We start from the raw sequence: 17948 nt of genomic DNA on the forward strand, positions 1-17948 counted from the left end.
AATGTGAAAGTTATATTCAGAGGAATCTAATATATAAAACCATTTAAATTATTAACAGTAGTGTTTTATTGACAATTTCTTAATGTAACATTCGTTTGAAGAATTATTCCTCTATCAACATAGTTGGTTCCCTTTCTTATTCCCTTTTATATGCACACCTAAAGAAAAGTTTTGATCCAACATTAACACAATTTAAAAAAAACCTAAAGCTGTGATAGTTATCTCCTTAAGCTCTGTACTGAGCAGAATATAGGGTAGAGAGTACCCTATAACATGTGCCATATGCTCTGACAATGTAAAAACAGCACAACTGTAAATACAAACACACACTCATGGGTGAGAATGGAATGCCTGTTTCAATAATTTTGAGTAATCATGTTGTTGGTAGTTATTATGAGAATGTTTTGTGTGTAACATGGATTTGAGTGATATATTATATTCTAACCATTCCTAGTCTTCTTCAGAACCTGTAGGGACTGGATATAGACATAGGTACAGGACAGAGAATTTAAATAAGCATCCAGTAGTTCTGAATTTTAACTGAATTTCAGTATCAGTATGAATTCATGAGGTGTTTATCTTTTTTTCTGACTTTCAAAATAGATATTTATTTTGGATTGATTGATTGATTATCATAAGAACACTTAACATTAGATCTTCCCTCTTAGCAAATTTTTTAAACTTGTACCTAAAAAGTAGTCTAAAAGGTCCTCAATTTCTCTTCCCATCTACAGGTGGGAAGAGAAGGAGCTAACCCTTAGAGAAGCTTTAGGGAAGTTGAGGTGTTTATCTTGAAAACAATACACACACACACACACCAAACACACACACACACACACACACACACACACACACACACTGAAGGGGTCCAGAATATGCCAGGATAGCATACAAATTATTTTGAGCAGAAGGCATTCGAGCTCCTAAAATAGCTACTCTGACTAAAAGCAGAGCCTTTCAAAGGAACTCCAAAAAACCTCCACTGTCATAAATCCCCTCCCTAGGAGCAATAGGGAGAATGGACTCTTATCACTGAAGATGAGAAGTCTTCACACCATACCTAAACAGACAGTGTCACAAAACTATCATATCTTCCACCTGTTATCTAAAGGGCTCATTTATCTTTCCTAAAACTCATTTCATTTTTCCGTAAGTGGCCTTTCTCCTCCTCTCCTTACCCTACTAAGATGGTATATAAGCCCCCACTTTTAACTGCCCCTTTGAGCTACATGTTTTTCTAACTTTTGTCCATATGTGATTAAATAAGCTTTTTGTTTTGCTAATCTGTCTTTTGTCAGTTTAATTCACTGAGCCTGAAATTGCCGAGAATTATAGAGAAAAGGTTCCTCCCTGACAGTTTGGCAAGGAATATGGAATGGTTAAGGACTCCCCACCCTTCCACTCCAACCCCACTTCCAAAGCCTGAGATTTCAGGACCTCTGACCCAGCAGGTAATTACAAGCTTTTTTTGCTTGCAGTCTGAAAAGTTTTGCCTATTTTATTTCATTAATTTCTTGGTATTTTATGGCATAATTAACATGTTAGTATTATTTTTAAAAACTATATATCTTTTTATCTCTGTTCTTTTTAAAAAACCAGATTTTCTTTCTTGGACTTTCATTCTTTCACATGCACTTCTTTTATTATTATTATTATACTTTTAAGTTTTAGGGTACATGTGCACAACGTGCAGGTTTGTGCAAGGGTGCACTAGAGCAAGAGCAGTAAGAGCCTCTACTTGTCTTTTCTTTCTTCAGTTTAACCCTCAGGTTCCCAACCACTAACTCTCTAACAATACACACACACACACACATACATACTTAGGGAAAACACAAAAAAGTTAACTTTAATTTTGAACAGTGGCAAACAAAGAAAAAATATTAAGCACGTACCTTGTTTGTCCTACACTAACTGTATCACTGGCTAACCAAACAGTAGAGAAAGTAAACGTTCTCTTTATAGAAAAATTCCAGCAAATGAATAAAAAAGAAATCATACAAATATACCATAATGATGCTGCAACCCCTAGTGAATCATGGATCTAGGCATTTTGCATCAACTGCTGCAATAATTTCAAAAACAGAATTACGTCTCTCTTGAGGAAGAGTACCCCACTACCTAGGATATAGTCTTGTCAAAAAGGGTGCTGGAGGAGGTTCTTGAAACTGGTTAAGTCTCTGGATCCAATTCCCAGTTTACAGGAAATACAGATTATGGAAGAACACATTAACCTACATTTCATGAAAGTAATCAACAAAATCCAGATTCTGGGAAAATTCTACAAAATAAATGATCCGGTTTTTTCTTTTTTTTTTTTTTTTTTTTGAGATGGAGTTTCATTCTTGTTGCCCAGGCTGGAGTGCAATGGTGCTGTCTCAGCTCACTGCAACCCCTACCTCCTGGATTCAAGAGATTCTCCTGTCTCAGCCTCCCAAGTAGCTGGGATTACAGGTGCCTGACACCATGCCTGGCTAATTTTTCTGTATTTTTAGCAGAGATGGGGTTTCACCAGGTTGGCCAGGCTAGTCTCAAACTCCTGACCTCAGGTGATCTGCCTGCCTCGGCTTCCCAAAGTGCTGAGATTACAGGCATGAGCCATCGCACCTGGCCTGGTTTTTTCAATAGATAAATTTTAAAAGGGAGAGAGATGTCTTTGTATTGGACGTCAGGTGCTATGTTTGGGGCACCTGAAGATTATAAGATACTCAAAAAACACCATTAAAAGAAAAGCAAAACTGAACTGTAATATTTAGGGATGCATACCTGGGTAATAAAACAATATAGAAAAGCCAGAAAGTGACTGCATGAAAATCAGAATAGTGGTAATTACTCTTAAGGGGAAGAGAAGGAGTTGTGTTTGGAAGATGGCAGTGCATCATATAAACAAATTTCTCAAGCTCTTCTCATTCTCAATAATGGTATAGTATGATTAAATGTAGAATACAGAGCTAAAACATAGAAAGAAAAATAATATAACTCAAATAAAATGGTCAGGTGCAGTGGTTCATGCCTGTAATCCCAGTAATTTGGGAGGCTGGTGTGTGGGATTGCTTGAGCACAGGCATTCCAGACCAGCCTGGGCAACATGGTGAGACCTCGTCTCTACAAAAAAAAAAAAAAAAAATGAAAAAGTTAGCCAGGCTTGGTAGTGCATGCCTGTGGTCCCATCTGGTCATAGGCAGAGATGGGAGGATCTCTTGAGCCCGAGTTGAGGCTGCAGTGAGCTAAGGTGGCACCACTGCACTCCAGGCAGGGTGATAAAGCAGGGCCCTGTCTCAGGAAAAAAAAAAAAAAGATTCTATCACTTTTAACTACATTTGAAACTTTACAAAATGCTTCCATAAGCAAGGACCAGATGCAAGGTTTGCAGATAGTGAAGTACAGCTCGTGCAAAGTGCTTTGTGAGCACATGCTTGAAATAACTGCTTGTATAATTGCAAAATTGCTGAATTGAATTTAATGCTCAAAAAGAAAAATAACATTTGATGTCTCTAGAATACATATATTGCCAGAGACTACCTTATTCCTTGCAGTTCCCTTTACTGTGCTCTATTTCACTATCCTAGCATATTTTAAACATTCTGCTAGCCACACCAAATAATTCCAACTACCTTTTAAATGTTGGGTGCCCATCAGGATTTTGCTCTCTGGTCTCTTTACTTCTCAATTTGGCACTCCTTTGTTGGATTCAACTATTAACTCTAATGCTCTTTACTTGCAAAATTAGAATCTCCACTGAAGTCTTTTTTTTTTTTATTTTACAGCTCCAGGTGTCTACGGAGCATCTAAATCTGGATATCCCATGGGAACTTCAAACTCAAAATATCCAAGAGAGATCCATTAATATTCCCTTGCGCTGACCTGTAACACTGAATCACATGCAGTAGTATTTAGTTGATTCTACCACTAAAATGTCAAAAAAATTTGCCCAGTTTTATCCAACCCTCCTATTATTGGCCTTCATAATCTTTCACCAAGACCAGGCAAATTACCTAATTTCTCTTGGCCAGCTTCTCTTGCTCCAACCAAAGCAAAACTCAAATTGTTTAACTGCCTTGATTCTATACCTTGCATTTCCAAATCAAAGTATCTTTGTATTAGACATCAGTTTCCTTATTTGTAAGGTGGGGCAATAATATTTCATGAGATTGTAAAAAGTTCTATCATAAGAAATGCCAACAGTAATATAATATAGCAATTAATAAAAGCCCACTTACTTCTTCTCACCATTATCTCACTGGGGAATATTATAAAAGCTATCATATATGGTGCTAAGGGTTATATGTTGATTAAATCATTTAATCTTCACAACAGCTTTATGAAGTAAGTATCAATGTTACAATTCCAACTTTAGAGATGGGGCAAAGAGAAGCTGACTATCTTGTCTAAGATCACACATCAAGACAAAGGCAACACTGAATCTCAGATTAGGTATGCCTGAGTCCAGATTGTGATAACCAACAGAATATACCAACTCTGAAACATATTAAATTCTCATTACAATGGAATTAACTTCATTACCTTCAAACTGTTGAACCAAGATTTTAAATAAAAGAAAATATTAATAGAAGATTAAAGAAATGTACAGTGTAGCTATATACCAATATGAATGTAATGATAAATGAACAGTGCAATCAAAATATTTTAAAAATACACATTTTCAACTAAACATAGTTTTACATAACTTAAAATGCAACACAGTTTTTCTTAATGGTAGGCCATCCTCCAAGCCCTAATCGTTGTCTCACTGTTTCCTATAATACTTTGCAGGTGCTTCTGCAGTTTGCTTTCCTTCCTGTCAAGAAATCACAGCATCAAAAACATGCAAAAAGCTCTATCTTTTTACATATTTTGTGGTTAGCCAACAAACTAATGTGAGCTCAGTCAACAATGTTTCAACTTCCTTAATACTGCACAACTGCAATGCATTTTTGCTGCTTTAGAGTGCTGCAAAAACATATATGACATCTGCATTTCTAAAACGATAACAATTTGTTGTTTCTGAAACATATATTTAAGACTGTTCTTAAAACCATGTAGTAATTTATACCTGTCTAAATAATTTCTTATTTTCATAGATAACATTTTTAAAGTATATGGGCCTTTCAGCAATTTGCAGTCTTCAGAGAAATGACATTTAGATTTTCTTGGGTCTATTCAGGACCCAATCTTGTAAACCATTTCACTAGAAATAAAAATCTCTTTTGTTCTTTATTAAGAAAAAGAAAATATGGAAGAAGCCAATTAAAATTTATTGCATAGGACAGTGTTTCCAAACATGCTTTAAAGACAGAAAGTCTTACTAAAAACGGTTAAGTGAACTGTGACACACAGGACGGATCAGGTGGGACAACTCTGATAGAAGCCAAGATAGAAAATACAGAGCCCTATCAGGCTGACTTTTCATTATTCATAATGAGGTAGGAGGTGGAATGTGACTCTGGACCAGATTGAAGACTGACAGAAACAAGGAAGAGGAAACAAAAGCTCCTCCCCATAAGACATGCCCACCAGCACCATGACAGTTTACCATTGCCATGGCTATACCCAGAAGTTACCATCCCTTTCCATGGCAATGATCCAGAAGTTACCTTCTGTTTTCTAGAAATTTCTGAATAGCCTGCCCCTTAATTTGCACATAATTAAAAGTAGTATAAACATGGCTGCAGAACTGCCCCTGAGCTGCTACTCTTGACACACTGCCCAGGGGGTACCCCTGCTCGGAAGGAGAAGTCACAGAGCTGTAACACCCCTGCCTCAATAAAGATGATTTTTCTACCACCAGCTCGCTCTTGAATTCTTTCCTGAGCCAACCTTCTCAGGCTAAGCCCCAGTGTTGGGATTCACCTGCCCTGTAACAATTTCACCATAAAAGTCAATAAAGCTTCATGATGCAACCCAAAATGTCTATTAAACATCCAGAATCCTTACAGAAACAGAAGGCCACACTAACATGAGGCCAACACCCCTATATAAAAATGATACAATGGATCTTATTTTTATCATTAATGTTGTGCATCTTAAACATATGGGGTTAACTTATGAATAAGAATTATCAAAGTTTATATCCAAAATTCATAAAACATAATACTATTCCCTTGATTCTTGTAATTTCACTTCTCTCCCAAATAAGTCTCATATTGATTGAAGAATCATGATAGTTTATTAAGTGATCCTATCAACAAGTTATTTACATGCCATCTGATTAGTGCCACACCAATGTGATACAGCCTAAAACACATGTGCTTCCTGAATCCCATAAACTTAAAATGTGAAATCACCAATGTGCACAGAGAAACCTGAAATTATACAAACCCAACTTGAGTAAAATGTAGTACATATACGCTTTGATACATGTTTTTATATGTATATAAAATCTCAAAGTAATCCCTGGAGACTCCCTCAAGACCTATGAACTATGTGGCTGGTGTTATATGAGCTGAGCCTATTTTCAAACTTTTAGAATTTTTTTTTTACACAGACATCCTCAAAAGAAAGAGAAATACCAGAAAACGTGAATGGTTTCTACACAAATGAAGCCAGGTTTTCCAAAATAATTCATCAAAGATTTGGCAATATTTTGGAAAATGTGTTAAAATTATTTAAGAGGAGATGCTAGTTGAATTTCACTAAACAAAGCTTCTATCAGTCACTATTTTCCTCCACTTCAATTAGTAACAGAAATTAAGGCATGTAATTGTTATTTCTCTACTTTCTAAACTGATTTAACATCATTTCAAAGAAAAACAAAAACAATTCTATTTGAATTCCAGAATTGCATGTCTCTTGTTTCAACAATGTAGTATTTAATTTGAGACAATAACATTGGGTAATAATCCAATAATTAAATATATTTTTCTACAGCACAGAGAACAACACTGCAACTATTGTGTACATCAGTTACAGGAAAACTACAGTAAATGGTTACATTGTTTTAGTAACCAAATACATTTGTTGCCACTGTTTCCAAATAATTAACATGAAGTTAATCCAACACTATAGCGGGGACCACTGATCATATTTTTGGACAACCAGAATCCGAACACCCTTCCCATCCGTGTAAGGTTTGGTGATAGGCAAAGTACTCACTCACTGCGGAAACCTAAGAACAGATATTTCTTCTCTCTGCCCAGCTGAGCACTAGGGTTTGGCCACTGTAATTATAACCTTCTACTCATGGCTTTAAAGTTAGAGGGAGGGAGTTAGGGACCTAGGCAGAACTGAAAATTAATCACAACAGCAATGGCAAGTGTCTAGCAGTGATTGTGCCTCATTATTCTTTCACTCACTCATTTAACACTTATTTACTGAACACCTACCACATGCTTTTCATTTATCCACTCGTTCAACAATTTTACTAAAAATATATTTCATGCCTTTATTCTAGGCCCTAGTAACAAGAGTCCAGTGCCTGCAGAAATATCTTAAGCAGACTCTTCCAGTAATCCTTGCTGTCTGTCATCCTGAGGTCCTTGGCATTGCCAGAACTTGATTTCCAGTTTTCTCATCAATTCTGCTAGCCAAAATCCTTTATTCAACAAATTATTTCCTGCTTAACTGGCTATAGACTGTGTCTGGGCTTGAGATCATTAACCTAATCCATATACACCTATCAAGATTTACACTAGATACTTCATCTATGCACTCCTTCCATTCGATTAAAATTACATAGCACTGATGTCACTTGGCAGCTCACAAATATCTAGAACATATGATAATATTTGGTCCCCAGAATAAATTCTGCGAAGTGGTAATCATAGTACCAGTTCAGTACATCTGAAAGACAATACCTGAGGTTACACAGGGGACAAGATCCAGGCTGAGGTAGCAGTTCAGGACTCAGATCAGCCAGTCCCTGGCCCCGTATGCTCCCCTCCATGGCAAGTCCTGCCCTTTTGTTCTTGTAGCTATAAATCACACTTTAGTATTTTTTCCATCTCTTCTACATTTACAAATCAAAATCATCTCAAGCCATAACAACTTGCCTTCAATCCTTATATCTAATTTCTGCCTTCTCTACCCCGATAAAAAGCTTTCATTTATTCTGAACCATTTTGCACATATCCACTTCAATATAATGGAAGAAAGGAACAGCAAATGACAATGTCATATCATTTGATTCCCCAGTACAAGAACCATTTAAATTTTGAAATGGATTATTCTAATGGATTTCAAAATTATTTTAGTAGCAGAATTGTTTCAGAAATAAATCAGAGGAAAACTTAAACAGAACCCCCACCTACACCACCCACGCACACACACACACACACACACACACACACACACAGATAACTGTATAAAACTGATAAAAAATGTTGCTACAATTAGTGAAGACTGGAGAGGGTGTGGAAAGCATTCAAGATTGGCCTCCTCATCCCTTCATCTTCTTTCCCCATCATGGTTACATCGCATGGAACAAAGGATTTAAAAGTGACACATGCACACGTATGTTCATTGCAGCACTATTCACAACAGCAAAGACATAGAATTAACCCAAATGCCCATCAATGATAGACTGGATAAAGAAAATGTGGTGCATATACACCATGGAATACTATGCAGCCACAAAAAGGAACAAGATCATGTCCTTTGCAAGGACATGGACAAAGCTGGAAGCCATTATCCTCAGCAAACTAACACAGGAACAGAAAACCAAACACCGCATGTTCCCACTTAAAAGTGAGAGCTGAACAATAAGAACACATGGACACAGGGAGGGGAACAAACACATTGGGGCCTGTTGAGGGAGGGCAGGGGGTGCAGAGCATTAGGGAAAAGAGCTAATACATGCTGGGCTTACTGCCTAAGTGATGGTTTGATACGTACAGCAAACCACCATGGCACATGTTTCCCTATGTAACAAACCTGCACATCCTGCACATGTACCCCAGAATTTAAAAAATAAAATACAATAAAAGTAACTGGATTTCATCAAAGGAGAGGTAAACACAAGCCTCAGTACATACCAGATCAAGATAAGGGCTCATAAATACCTAATGTAAACTGAAAAGCATGGCCTGCTACCTTGGTAATGAATTTCTCTAAACTGCAGGTGTTTACACCCTGATGCCAGTCCTTGACATTTAGTCTTACAATGGTTTATGTCTCATGGTATCAACTTTTAAGGTGCTAGCCATGCAGACACTCAGGGAGGCAGTACATACATTTTGTACACACCCCAAGTGACTGACTGTCTCAGGTCACATGCCTCCTTTGCAGAAAGGGCTCCTCTAACCTTACAACACTGCTAACAACAGACTCTCTCTATCACACTTCCTTTATATACTTCCTAGCATTTGGCACTGTCCAGTTTCACCTTTCATATTAATTTGTTTACTTACTTATTCATTGCCTTTCCCACTGAAACATATACTGTATGACATGGGGGAAGGAGGGCAGAAAGGGAAGTCTGCCACGTTCAACACTGTAAACCAGGCTTTCAATATATTTTTGTTGAAGTGGTTGTAGCTCCTGGAATATAGTACTTAAAACACGAATCACTTCTTTAGACAGATAAGGCAACTTGCCTTAGACTGAAAGTTGAAGCATATTAAAGTTCTGCCTCATGATTTATGTGAGGAATTCTAGGCGGAAAGTACTTTACGGGATATGCAAGAAATGCATGAGAAGTTCTTGTCTCACACAGTTGACTCATCAATTGGCCAAAACAAATTTGTTTAGTACTTTTATATGCTGTATGTGATACAGAGGGGATTTAAAAATTACTAATCTAGCAGGGGACATATAACTCGAACATAAATAACTACAATTAACTACAACAGATACTCTAAATCAAATGAGATCTAAATCACAGATGGCAATACAATAGTATAAAAACATTAATTTTCCCCAAAATAAATCTACAGAGTCAGTGAAGAATCAGTCAAATTCCAAAAGTACTTTTTACAGAACCCAATTTTAAGAAGTGCAGCCATCAAAAAGTGGGCGAAGGATATGAACAGACACTTCTCAAAAGAAAACATTTATGCAGCCAAAAGACACATGAAAAAATGCTCATCATCACTGGCCATCAGAGAAATGAAAATCAAAACCACAGTGAGATACCATCTCACATCAGTTAGAAAGGCGATCATTAAAAAGTCAGGAAACAACAGGTGCTAGAGAAGATGTGGAGAAATAGGAACACTTTTACACTGTTGGTGGGACTGTAAACTAGTTCAACCATTGTGGAAGACAGTGTGGCGATTCCTCAGGGATCTAGAACTAGAAATACCATTTGACCTAGCCATCCCATTACTGGGTATATACCCAAAAGACTATAAATCATGCTGCTATAAAGACACATGCACACATATGTTTATTGTGGCACTATTCACAATAGCAAAGACTTGGAACCAACCCAAATGTCCATCAATGACAGACTGGATTAAGAAAATGTGGCACATATACACCATGGAATACTATGCAGCCATAAAAAAGGATGAGTTCACGTCCTTTGTAGGGACATGGATGAAGCTGGAAACTATCATTCTCAGCAAACTATGGCAAGGACAAAAAACCAAACACCGCATGTTCTCACTCATAGGTGGGAATTGAACAATGAGAACACATGGACACAGGAAGGGAAACGTCACACACCGGGGCCTGTTGTGGGGTGGGGGGAGGGGGGAGGGATAGCATTAGGAGATATACCTAATGTTAAATGACGAGTTAATGGGTGCAGCACACCAACATGGCACATGTGTACATATGTAACAAACCTGCACGTTGTGCACATGTACCCTAAAACTTAAAGTATAATAAAAAAAAAAAAGAAATGCATGTGAAAGAATGAAAGTCCAAGAAAGAAAATCTGTTTTTCTAAAAAGAACAGAGATAAAGATATGTTTTTAAAAATAATACTAACGTGTTAATTATGCCATAAAATACCAAGAAATTAATGAAATAAAATAGGCAGAACTTTTCAGACTGCAAGCAAAAATCTATTAGTGGATCAGGAAAGCAATTTAATAGTTATCACCAGATTTGTTTTTTAATAGATTGGAGTAAAAGAGAAATTATCAGAGTATAACAAGCCTATTAGGTGTAGGTGTAGGTGTTATTGGATGAATATTTTGTTTCATATGTGTGTGAACAGGCAGTTGGTGCATCAGGTTACAAAGTAAAATGTACTTCTTACTTTGGGAAGTACTTTAATCACTTTGTAAAACAATGTAACAGTACAGAAACAGAACAGAGTTTAGGAACTGAAATATGATTAGAGTGCTATTTCAAAGCTATCAGGAAAAGGAGAACGATTCAGTTAAGAGCATTGAGACGCTGGCTAACAGTACAAAATAATAACCATAAAATTAGTTCCTTCTCACATGCAAAACATAAAACTATATCATAAATGGGTTAAAAAGTGAAAGGTGGAAAAGTATGCAAATAATAAGAAACATATAATGAAACTTCTTCACAATTAAAAAAACCACATAAAAGTTTAAAGTGGGAAAAAATATTTGCAACTTCTATAAAAAGTAAAAATTCAGTATCCAAAATTTCTGCCTATCTCATTTAAATTAATTCAAAAAATAAAATATAAGCCTAGTATGTGGGTCAGGGGAAGGGGCCAACTGTCAAGATGTTTTGAAGGCCAATCTGGAAGTATACATTAAAATAAAGATGTGCATAATTTCTAACTGAGCAATTCTACTTTGTGGTATTTATCACAGAGAAACATTCACAATTATGCCCAGAGAGATATATGTAGGGTGTCCCTTGCTACATGGTTTATAACAAAAAATATATTAGCCAACTAGGGTCCATTAGGAAAAAAATGTGTAAGTAAGCTGGTGTATTTATACTGTGCATACAAGTTAAAAAAAAAAAAAAGCTAGATTCATATGCAATATGACTAGATCTCCAAAAGCTAATGTTGAATGACAAAAAAAAATTTTCAGAACAATACATATGGACTAATACCACTAAAACTAAAGAATACAAACAATACTACATAGTTTTTATGGATGCACACATATACACACACACACACACACACACACACACAGAGCATGGGAAAAAACACATTGAACAGAGTATACCACTGGAAAAGAGGAGAGAGAAGAGAGATAGAAATGGTGGGTAATTCAATGAGACTTGAACCTCATCAGTCAAGTTTTTTATTTCACCTCCTGAAGTTCTATTTGGATATTTTTCGAACCTGCTTTGTCTTTTTAAAAAACAGTATAATATTCATTCTCATGTTTTTAATATTTCTTTCATTTCTCTACCTAGTATTTCTATAATCTGAAGCCCTGGAATGTCTAATCCTACTGCTCCTTAGCTCTGTTAGGGACTGTGTGTTTGTTTTTTATATTTTTGTTTTGTGACATGTTGAGACATGTAACAGCAGGGATTATGTCACCAGGATGGACAGTGCATTCTTCCACAGAGGGTTTTTCATTGCTCTCCTGTGGAAGTAGTACCTGCCAGGGTCATTTTTGTGTTATTTCTCAGCTCGGAGGCTCCCGTACAGTATAATGCAGGTAATGTAAATTTGCAATTTAAACTGTGTTGAGGACAGGCCCACGTCTTTAAATAATAAGGGAAATCTTTGGGGGTTTGGAGGTTTTCTTAAAAAATTATTTTTATTCATATTATTTTTAATTGGCAGATAACACTGGGAATCTTTTGGTTTAAACGCCTAACAAAACTTTAAAAGAAAGAAGCCAACTTGTCATCTTGTGCTGTCGGCTGATTTTCTTCCCTAAATCAAACCTTTCCCTACATTTACAGCCTAGGAAGGATAGTTTCCTGCAGGTTTTCAGTTCCAACTCTCCTCCTTGCATGAATTCAAGGCCTTCTTTTTTATATTTTTGTAGCTCTTAAAACTCAAATATCTTGGCAACAAACACAGGAAACCTAACACAACATCAGTTAACGGGTTTCATGCCCTGATCACCAATTTTGATCAGTAGAAACTTCTTTACTTTTGTGTACATAGCTATATATTTAAAAGAATGTTTACTGTATTTTAGATATTCGTAGGTGTGGCAGGAGGGTTTTCAGATTTTCTAATTTACTCTAATGCTGAAAATAATGTTTTAATATTTTCAAAACGGAACTCATTTTTACTTACAGAATTAAAAATTAACAAAAATACAGTAAATACGTATCAGAGAAGCAGGAACATATGTGCTTCTCTGATATGTGCTTTATTGAAGATGGGATCTTGGCTCCGTTCTTAAAGAGAGGAAGGATTTGAACACCAGCAGGAGGGAGGGAAGAGACAGGTCCCACTTACAGAGTGTGAGGTCCTATGCCTGTGATTCAGCACCATTACCTAACTTTATGGTGAGATTCTTTACTAAATGTTAATCACAGGATTATTAAATCATGTGTATTCCCACGATAAGGGGATGGGAAACATGTGCAGGACTCTCATTTTTAATGTATAGAAAAGTTGGGATAATTTTCAAATGGGGAAAATTTTGTCCCCCAGGGAATGTTTAGACAATATCTGGAGACATATCCAGCTGTCATAACTTAGCAGGTGTTACTCACATCTAGTGGGTAATGGCTAGGAATGCTGTTAAACAACCTACAATTCTGAAGACAACCTCCTACAACCAAGAATCTTCCAGCCCCAAACATCAATACCTCTGTTAATAAACACAAAAACAAAAACAAAAAAAAAACTGATATAGAACAAAAGTTGATCACAGCCACTGCCACTTGTGGTGCTATGGGTAGATCCCTCTTCCATCTTCGCTTTCTCTGACTCTCTATGAATGTTAGGTCTCAATTTTTTTCTCTGTACATCAACAGTGTACATAGCAAGTTTGATGAGTGCCTCTGAAAAATATCATAACATTTGCAGCATTGGAGTCATGCTAGAATCTTTTCTGCAATAAAGTATTTTCACTTCTTTTCTTCTTCTCAATCTTCTCAATCACCTGCCCCTAGAATCTGAGTGGTCCTAACCTAGACCTCTTGCTGGCCGAGATTTAGACAATGTGGTTGGTTTTCCTTATCTTGACTAATCTTCCCGAATCTTACACTGTGCTTTAATTTGCACATCTGCACCTCTAATGTCTACTTATATTATCTCCTTGGCTCACAAGGACCTTGTGGGACAGCTGCTCACATCTCAACATGTAAATAAAATGTGCCATTGGGTCAACACAGGAGAGCTGATTCCAGTGTTAACAAGTTGGTCAAGGAAACTCTCAGCTGTTTATTTTTATTTCAGTCTCTTCCATTAAACCATAACACACTGATTGAGAAACTAAACACTAATATGCAGAGAGGAAAAAACAAAAATAAAAATATATTGTGGTAATACAAACAATATAATGAATTCCAAATACCATGGACATCGGAAAACTAAGTACAGTGATATAAAAATAGTCCATTACCAAAAGATCTGTTTTAAAACCCCTGAGAGCAGAAAAAATACTTTTAGTTTCAGTCAAGTCAATTACTTTCACAAATTTATGATTAAGCAAGTGCAATTTCTTTTTTTCTGTGGGGCAGGGGATGGACTCTTGCTCTGTAACCCAGGCTGGAGTGCAGTGGCACAACCTCGGCTCACTGCAACCTCCACCTCCCAGATTCAAGCGATTCTCCTGCCTCAGCCTCCCAGGTAGAAGGGAATACAGGTGCCCGCCACCACACTTACCTAATTTTTGTATTTTTGGTAGAGATGGGGTTTCACTATGTTAGCCAGGCTGGTCTCGAATTCCCGGCCTCAGGTGATCCGCCTGCCTCGGCCTCCCAAAGTGCTGGGATTGCAGGCAGCAAATGCAACTTCTAAAACAATAGCTTTATTACTAAATAAACCTAGAAATAGCAATAAACCTAGAAAACAGCTTTATTTTCATAGTTTACTACATCATTTCAAAACTAATGTCATTCTTCTTAAAATAAATATAATTGACTTAGTAATGCTGTTAAAAGAAACAAGTAACTGGGCATTATGCCCAGAAAGAAAGGCTGCAAAGCATAATGGTTAATAGCACAGACTGGGCACCAAGCTGCCTGAATTTAAAACCATAAGCTCCAACTCAGGAACTGTGATCCTGGTCAGTTCACTTAGTCTCTTTGTGCCTCTCTTTCCTCACCTGCAAATTACAAATAGTAACAGTACCCACCTCATTGAGCTGTTACAAGAATTAAGTTATTTAGAAATACAAACATGGTACATAGTCAACATCGAGTTTGTTAAGTAAATAATTAGCAATATTTTAAAAATATTAAATAAATAAGCTTTTATGAATCAAAGGCCATGTTTTCATTCTCCCAGGCACAAGAATCCATATGTTTTCCAGTCTCAAGAATCTTTGGATAAGTATGTATGTCAAGAGCCAGACCAAAATCTTTCTGGTCCAAAATTTACAATTAACGTATTGTATTTGAATCTCTCTACAAGACACATTTTATCCTAACAGACAGATTAACTTCAATAATGGCCAGAGGGAAAGAGAAAATAATAAGTAACAACATAGAAATGTTATAAGTATTGTTTATAGACAACAATGAATAATGATAAAATCAATATTGATACATATCAATGTTATGAAAATATGAAAACACTCCATTTACAAATAGTAGGTTAAAAATCTTAACAGCAGTAAGAAGAAAGTCTATGGTTCATAAGGTAAAAATTGATAATCAGGAATTGGAGTTATCTTGTCATATTCAACTAAATTAGAGTCCAGAGACCCAGTAAAAAAGAAAAAAAAAAAAAACTCTTGGGACACAAAGCACCTGCCCGGGGCTAATAATGCAAGCTAGCTGCTGAAATGACCTGGTATAACTTTAAGACCAGTTTTACCTAGCAGCTTCTGAAACAAACCGCCATGACTCTAAGACTAATTTACCCACCACCATCACTCACCATTCAGAGCTCGTCAGCTCCCAAAAACTTTGCTAGTGCTAATGAGTTTTCTTCCAAAACAATATATAACATTTCTCTCTAATAAAACCTCTAAGCTTCTCCTTGTTTTTCAGTCATACTGAAGACCATTCCACTCTCTGTGTATGCCCTGAACTCCAATTCTGTTCTACCAAATAAAGCATTTTGTTTAGAGATTCATCTTGACATTTTTATTTTACATTGACACTAAAAATTATAAATATATCTTCAAATTTAAATTCTGTAGTTCAGTAAAGGTAGTTTCTAAGATGAAACTTTTCGATGGGAAGGAACTAGAACAACAACCTATATGGAAATGTAACCATTCAGAGCCCAACTCTGATATCTAATGTTTCTAAATTAATGTCAAATCTTTTCTTTTGTCAAAAACAAATCCAAAGTTAAATGAAGACATTATTATTATTATTATTATTATTTGACAGAGTCTCATTCTGTCCCCCAGGCTGGAGTGCAGTGGCTCACTGAAACCTCCAACTCCTGGGTTCAAGCGATTCTCCTGCCTCAGCCTCCCAAGTAGCTGGGACTACAGGTGTCCGCCACCATGCCCAGCTAATTTTTGTATTTGTAGTAGAGACAGAGTTTTGCCATGCTGGCCAGGCTGGTCTTGAACTCCTGACCTCAAGTGATCCACCCACCTTGGCCTCTCAAAGTGCTGGGATTACAGATGTGAGCCACCCTGCCCAGAATGAAGACATTATTTTTAAAAAGACTATTGCAATAGAGGAAAAAGCTCCAAACTTAAGATCTTCAAGCATCCCAAAAGTAAACAGAAAAGGCTATTTTTTAATATGAAGAGGGATAAGCAGTAAAGCAGGAACTTTTTTAGGGAAACTGGGCAAATGAAAGAGTGTACACAGACAGCATGATAGGGCTGCAGTCAGCCAATTATCAAGATGTTCTTCATTTTAATGCTTGCTCAGTCTTAGGGCAAGCCACGTTTCAGGGGTCTGTAAGGAAGAAAAAAGACAGACTAAAGTTTAATCAAGCCAAGGCAGAGGTAAGTAATGGATAATTGCAAACAATTAGTCTCTTTATAACAGTGGGAATATGGCTTTAAATAGCACTATTTAGAATAAAAGAATAGGAGTTAAACCCTCCAAACACGTTAATTAAATAACCAGCCTAATAACAATTAAAAAGTCCATTTTTTGCTCCTGCCCTGAGCATTGACTGTTTCGTTTCCAGGCCTCAGCTGTACTGGTTGAGTAAGCGGTGCCCTGCTGCCAACATTGCCAGGCTGGTTAAAGAATGTGTAGATTGCTTTCTCACATGAGTCTCTTAAAGAAACATTTCATCTTAACAGAGGCAACCAACAACTACAACTTGCAAAAAGTAAAAGAACACAGGAAAGTTATAATAATTATTTTTTACAAGAATGAACTCCATACATTGGAATGGGGACATTTGGGAACAAACAAAAGCTGCACAAAGTCACAAAAATGCTCCCCCAAAAAGCTCAATGCAAACATTCCATTGTTATCAGATTGGGAAACACACAGCTGCACACACACACACACACACACACACCCCTTCTATTCATATTAAACAGAAATAGAGAAACAGTTCATAAGACTAGAGGACAGTTAAACACTAGATGTGTATTTGGAAAAACCTAACTATTGATTTAATAATAGGTTGTGATGTTTTAAATTCTAATTATACAATTTTAATATTGTTCCTAAAACAGATTAATGACTCTTAGGAATTTAAAAGACTAAGATTACTTTGGAAACATGGAATCCAAAACTGTGAAAGAAAAAGCAGAGAAAGCAGGGCTGGGTTTAATTTTGGAGTTCCTTGCTTGCTTCTCCTTAGCACAGTGACTCATTTGATATCATCTTTAATTTCTCTGGCTAAAGGTTTTCCAACAGATATACAAATTCTCTTCTTGACCTAGAGTTATGTAATGGATGTACCAGCAGGAATTAATGAAAACATAAGAGTATCTGCAAATCAAAATTGATTCTCCCTTTTCTCAGGTATCCGTTTTCTGGGGAGCCATTCTTAGCCTTAGCATGTCTGGAATATTTTCCCCCTTTGTGCGCCCCCAGTAAAACGTTCTCACCAC

At 36.6% G+C, this 17948-nt stretch overlaps 1 protein-coding gene across 2 annotated transcripts in view; it reads right to left on the reverse strand.

Moving 5' to 3' along the window:
• Positions 1-17948, reverse strand: part of LOC101152936 (embigin-like) — a 46971-nt gene that overhangs the window by 15398 nt on the left and 13625 nt on the right. The gene's annotated exons all lie outside the window — the stretch shown is intronic.

Source organism: Gorilla gorilla, chromosome 1 (assembly GCF_029281585.2).
Source record: "Gorilla gorilla gorilla isolate KB3781 chromosome 1, NHGRI_mGorGor1-v2.1_pri, whole genome shotgun sequence".
Taxonomy (NCBI): domain Eukaryota; kingdom Metazoa; phylum Chordata; class Mammalia; order Primates; family Hominidae; genus Gorilla; species Gorilla gorilla.